This window comes from Anopheles aquasalis, chromosome Y, assembly GCF_943734665.1.
Source record: "Anopheles aquasalis chromosome Y, idAnoAquaMG_Q_19, whole genome shotgun sequence".
NCBI lineage: Eukaryota > Metazoa > Arthropoda > Insecta > Diptera > Culicidae > Anopheles > Anopheles aquasalis.
The window spans coordinates 6,314,268-6,320,334 of NC_064879.1; the positions used below are offsets into that span (position 1 = coordinate 6,314,268).

The window sequence follows — 6,067 nt, forward strand, 5'->3', positions numbered from 1 at the left end:
TGTAGAACTGAACAATGCACGATTGAGGTTAACCCCCTGACATGCCATGGCGAGTCTTGCTAGTTGCAGGAGGTTCTACTGGTGCATTGGAGTTAAATTAAAGTTAATCAATCGTTTGCGATAGAATTTTGTATGAATTTTTATGCAAAAACATGGCGCTGGTGTCCTTGCAAACTGGGAGACCCAAAAGGGGAATTGATTTTCAGTTGCGATTTAGTAGAATTTGACGTTACTTTTACAACATTCTGGCTGTCCCTAATCGATATAATAGATTTTTGCGGCCTTCGTTGCACAATTGAGTAATTTTGTAGATGCTTCTCTTAAGCGGCCCATAGACGATCAACTTTATTTGTCAACTCTTGCATGCAAGTCGATTGACACCAATATATTTATCGTGTGTGGGCTATTTGAAGCTTGTGTCAAAAAAGTTGAAGATTTTCAGCCAGCTGAAAATATATTGAGGAGGCTGAATATTGGCGTCGTCTGTGTGCCACAGCGACGAACACGATGCGCCTGTGGCCCTGATTGATGAAACATTAAGGATTAGTCCAATGTTGCCCAAATACGAGGAATAAAAATAAAATGACAGTGCGATGCAATTTTTGCATTAAAAACATTGACAAATAAAGTTGAGCGTCTATGGGCCGCTTTAGCTTTGATTTGATTTTGATGTTCTGCGACCATTGCACCCTAAAGCACCCCTAAATATGTTTAAAAAAAGACAATTAATGATATTCCTAGGGAGATTGTCAGCTGGAATTGATTTCCGACTAACATAAACACAACCAACCAGCAGCAGCTCAAGAGCACATGCCCAGCCCCAGGCCCATACCAACGACCTCGGTGGTCAAATGTACCAAGTAGAAAGTGTTCCAGTTCGATTCGACTCTCGGATGCGTTCGTGCGTGTGCATCTACACACACATACACACACACGCGTCCGGCAGACGCCACAGATAAGCACCAAACAGCTGGTGGCCTCCCGCGGGGGTGGTCTGGCCTGGCCCGGTGGTTGTGAAAGCGGGCTCTCATCTGCCTGATGACAGTTTCGAACCGTTTCAAGTACAATCCAACGTGCAATAGAGCCGCCACCGGACCGGAAGTGGGGCGCGCGCGCGCACTACCGTTCACTGGTGGCTCGATAAGTAAGTGGCTTATCGGTGGCCGCGCTCTCCACCGTCTGCGCGAAATCGCTCCAGATTTTGCCTCCCCCCCCCCCCACCATTATACTAGCGCGAGGGGATGGAGGAGAAAGTTTGGTAAGGGTCCACTGGGGGGTTTGGATTGGGGCCAATTAGCACCAATTAGAGACTAGTGCGTCCGAATTAGTGTGGCCAAAGTTCGAGCCATGGGCCGTGGGTGTAGAGAGCTAGACGGAGGAGGGAATCATAATTCATCCTGTCTCATGCTGATCGGGATTGTTTTAAGCGATCACCAGCCGGTGTGAGCTGAGGGAGAGCACGTTGAGATCAGCTCACGATGATTTTTTTTTCGATTTGAAAATTCGGGATCGATCAGCGATACCGAACGGTATCCACGCGTGATTGCATCATTAGCCCACGCCCAAGTGTTCCCTAGCTTGACGGCGCGCCTCAAATGTCGAGCCTTTGAGGAGTATTGTGTATTTTCTTTTTTTTATCAATCGAAGTCACCAATTCAGATAGCCCGTTGCGCGGCTATGATGGCCAACCGGAAAAAGTTCCTTTTCGATTGCGCACCTTCCTAAATATAATGCCATGGATAGAGTTTTCTATCAAATATTCCCCCAAAATAGAGCAAAATATTCTTGAAAAGTTGTAGTTTAATATAATATCCAGATAAAAATTATAAGTCTAATGGTTACTAACAAAACAAAACCAAAATATCGATTATGAACCACTTTTTGGCTCGAAATAAGCCCCAGACCAGACCAGAGCGAAAGTGAGAGTTCGTCCATCTTTCTCCTCACCTTGCTGTGAAGCTGTGGTGGCGCACTACATGCGGTGGCACAGGGGGGGGGGGGGGGCAAATTTACATTTTCCTCTGGTTATCTCTCCAAATCCCAAAAGCCACAGAAGAGCTCGAGAGCCATCCACAGAAGCGGAACGCTCCGCAACAAACATACAAAAGCTAACCAGGCTGCACCGTGCCCGAAGTTAATAAATATTTAGATGCAACATAAAATTACTTTCTCCTGTTCAGCCGCCAGCAACGCGTCGCAAGCCTTTGGGCGACGGTACAAACGACGACGACGACGACGACTGAAAACCGATAGCAGGCATCGAGGACTGTGTTATGTTTTGTTGTGCGCTGCGTCTTTTTCTTTGTCCGTTTCTCTTGCGTGCGCACGCGTTCTTGTACAGACCCCTATTATCTTGCCCTTTTTTCGTTTTTGTATTTCTTAATTTCTTAAGCCCCGTAAAAAGCACCACTTTTTCAATCACTTCAAAAATCTGGCAAAAATCGAAAAAAATGAAATTAAGCAAAACCACGTCGGGGCTACCTAGACAAAGTTAACAATCTAACAAAAACCTACTGATTTGCTTACTTCAGATGACCCATCACACGGCAAACGCCTAAAAATATACCGGAAAAAGTATATTTTTGAAAACACGCCTTCCTAAAATGGATGCCTTGTACAAAGTTTTTATACAAATCTTCACAACCCTTACCCCAACATACAACCAAATGAAAACTGTCAGTTTAATATGACAGTCACATGAAGCAAAAAAAAGTTTAATAGTTTCTTCACGAAATATCGCCACAAATGAGCCATTGATTTTCCCGACCCGAATGATTCTAACCCCCCCCCCCCCCACCCCTTCTCTCTTAAATCATACATCGTCATGTTGGGAATGTTCGTTATGTCAGCAGCTAGGCGCAAGGTGCGATCGAGCGATGCGTCGGTTCAATCATGCACAACGAAACAACACTACGAAAATGCTTACAAAGCATAACCACCAGTCTGGCACAGTCTAGCCACCCCCCTCGCCCACTCCCCTAGAAGTGACTAGAAGTGGGGTTTCCGATTACAAAAGAAAGAAAAAAAACAACTCTTTATTTACTAACCTGTTTTCAGCTCCGTTTGGCCTTTTCCCAGTGTGCGCTGGAAGCTGTGAAAGGAAAGATCACAACGCGCGAAGGGCTCAAGTACCCTTCAACAGTGCGAGGTTTACCTGCTCTGAGTGGTAAAACCTCTTTTCCGGGTACGAACGACAAACGCCTCCACTCCAATCCCAGAAATCCCGCAGGCGATGCTAGTCCCTGCCTCTCGGTGGTCTCGGGTCTGGTTTGGTTCAGCCATTGCCCACACAAACACACACGCAGACTCACATAGCGACATACTGGTCGAAAACAGTGGGCCCAAAAGAAACGAGAAGAGCCATCAAATGGAGCAAAATGGGCGCGTTGATCCCTTCGTGCGATCGTGTGAGGCAGTAATCGTCGGAGCGGGTGTCGCGGAACGGAGGAAGTGGGAGGCGATGCATGAATGAGGAGGAGGTACCGTAGAGCATCATCACAGCAACAGCAGCAACAGCAGCAGCAACAGTAAAACACACGAAAACCACAAACGAGATTAGGCGATCACAGGCAGTCTGGTGCAAAGCCATGATGAGCTAAGGGTGTGCGATACGGCGACGATAGCAACTTTAGGCCGCTAAGAGCTACCGTTAAGTAGAAGTTGAAAACATGTTTTTTTTTATCGTGGACCATCGTTTATAAAGTAAAGTTTCGCAAGTCACCAAACGACAGTCAATGAAAATCTGTCGGAAACTGTGAAAGTGTTGCTATAGTGGCCTCACAGCTTAACAGGGTTTGCTACACATACGCGCGCGTGCGCGATATTTCTCGCGATACTCCGCGGGCGCATGAGATCGATTCCGGATAGAAAAATGAGAAGAGAAAAGAAAAAAGCCCTCCACACACTGAATGCGGACTGGAACATGGCGTATGTTACTATATGGCGCGCGCCTTAACGATAGGGAGAGGAGAACTTTGATAGATTTGCCAAAAATTCGCGACATTCAGCGGGACAACTCTCACTCCCTCGCAGTCAGGCCTTTCTCGAACAATCTCAGCTTCTACACGAGCCACATCCAATTGTGTGGAGGGCTTAAGCCCCACAACAGAAGACGCGCCCGGTTGAGAGCGTGATCGAACCCGGAGCGTACCATTCATCTAGGGCAGGGGCCTCATATAGGGACGCGGACCGCAGAGGACAGTATCAGCAAAGCAGCGGGCCGCAGTTTAAGGAATCCGCGAGTCCGCGGGCCGCGCCATTATGTGGTGAATGTTAAAATGTTGAGAATTTTTTTCTTTATTCAATTTTTCGATGTAAGACAAATCTTAAATTCCAGCTTGCGCATTTTTTTTTAGTTGGTATCTTACGGACGGAGCCGTATATATTAGAAAGATAGAGGAAGATAGAGTATAAACAGTAGAGGGAACAGGCATTTCCTCCTGCCCCAGGGACTCCAGCTTGCGCATAAAAAAACTACAAAAATCATACAATTAATGACCAAAAACATCTAAAAAATATTCCGCGGATGTGGCCGCGGGCCGCACAAAATAGTTTGGCGGGCCACATGCTGCCCGCGGGCCGTGAGTTTTAGCAGCAACACATCCGAGGGGGGGGGGGGGGGTTGCTACATAGTAGGAGGCAGCGCATAAAAGCAACGCAGCAAACCCCTAAAAAGGGCAACAGCAAAGGGCACTCGAGAGACGTCCCCTCTCTCCATTTTCCTTTCGAACCTCCCTCCCCCCCTCCCCACCCACCCACTTCAACGCGAGATCGGGAAAGGAGGCTGGCGTTCAACGGGTTTTGCCCGTATCTCGTCGGCTCGCACCCCCGATCCATCCATTTCAGGGGCTGTGAACGTTCTACCAATCGATTTAGAATGTCACCAGCGCATGAGAAGGGCTGGAAGACCACCAACCAAACGTGCATGTGCATGTGTATGTGAGAGAGTGTGGCCCAGACCCTGCTTGATCTTGATGCCCTTTTAGCGTGGCAGGCCTGCATGCACACAGGACAGTGGAAATTCCTCAATTGGCCTCAATTTACACCGATCCCGCATTAATCGGAAGGGTGTGATGGGAGGGTGGCACTTACCTTCGAAGCCGGCATAATATCCTCCGTTTCCAGCGCGGTGGCAGCGTTGCTGTATCCTCGCGGTCGCCGCACGCCAACGATAATCGATGCGTTGCTGATGCGAGCGAGTTGCGCTGCTGGTTTGACTGACGATTCTTGACGTTTGGCTGATCGGTGCAGGAGGCGGAGGCGTAGGCGTGGAAGCTGACCGCGCTCCCCCGCTTTTTGAATGATGGCCGGAATCGGACCGACGTGAACAAGGATGATTGGCGCAGAAAGGAAAGGAAACGCAAAATGAACTACTTCCGATCGCTCTCGTTCATCTTTGCTTTTATTTCTTTTTATATTTCTTTCCTCCCTCTTATTCTCTGCGCACACTTACACCGACACCGACACGCGCGCGCACATACACTCTCACGGACCCATTTTTTGTGCGCCCGGGTTTTTTTTCGTAATTAACACTTCGCTCCGCTCGGCCCGCTTGCGCCCAGCGCCTTAACACGCTGGTGACCTCAACTTTCCGATTTTCGATCCGGCACCGCGACCCAAGGCCATGCTGTTGTGAAGGCGGTAGCGCCACGCTCCACACTAGCCAGGAGCCTTATCGCGTAGCGTGTAGTCCGAACCAGCGCACACAAAACACTTTAACGATCACCTGTTTTAGCACGCACGACGATCCGCTAGCGCCTCACGCGTAACACAGCAATAATGTTCCCGGACTAGTTTCTCACTTTTCCCTGTGCAAGAAAAATCTCCGCTTTCTTGAGTGTTCAGTGAGAAAACCACACACACATGAGGTATTGAGCAGGATCACGGCAACACAAGGTACGCGACACGAAACACCTCTCGAGCACTATTGATCGTACACGGATGGTGCCGCTGCCGTGCCGTTGTTGGATCGCGATTCAACGGGCATAAAGGAGTTGTTTACATCGCTGTGTGCTGCTGCTGCTGCTGATGGGTGTATGTAACCGAGAAGACGCTCAAGCATTTGAGA

At 48.5% G+C, this 6,067-nt stretch overlaps 1 protein-coding gene across 3 annotated transcripts in view; it reads right to left on the bottom strand.

The window, feature by feature from the left end:
- Positions 1-5,793, bottom strand: part of LOC126579900 (uncharacterized) — a 109,113-nt gene extending 103,320 nt beyond the window's left edge. For all 3 annotated transcript variants that reach the window (XM_050243615.1, XM_050243616.1, XM_050243613.1), the window contains exon 1: positions 5,092-5,793. The gene's annotated coding sequence lies outside the window, so the exon portion shown is untranslated. The remainder of the gene's footprint in view (positions 1-5,091) is intronic.
- Between the last annotated feature and the right edge of the window lie 274 nt (positions 5,794-6,067).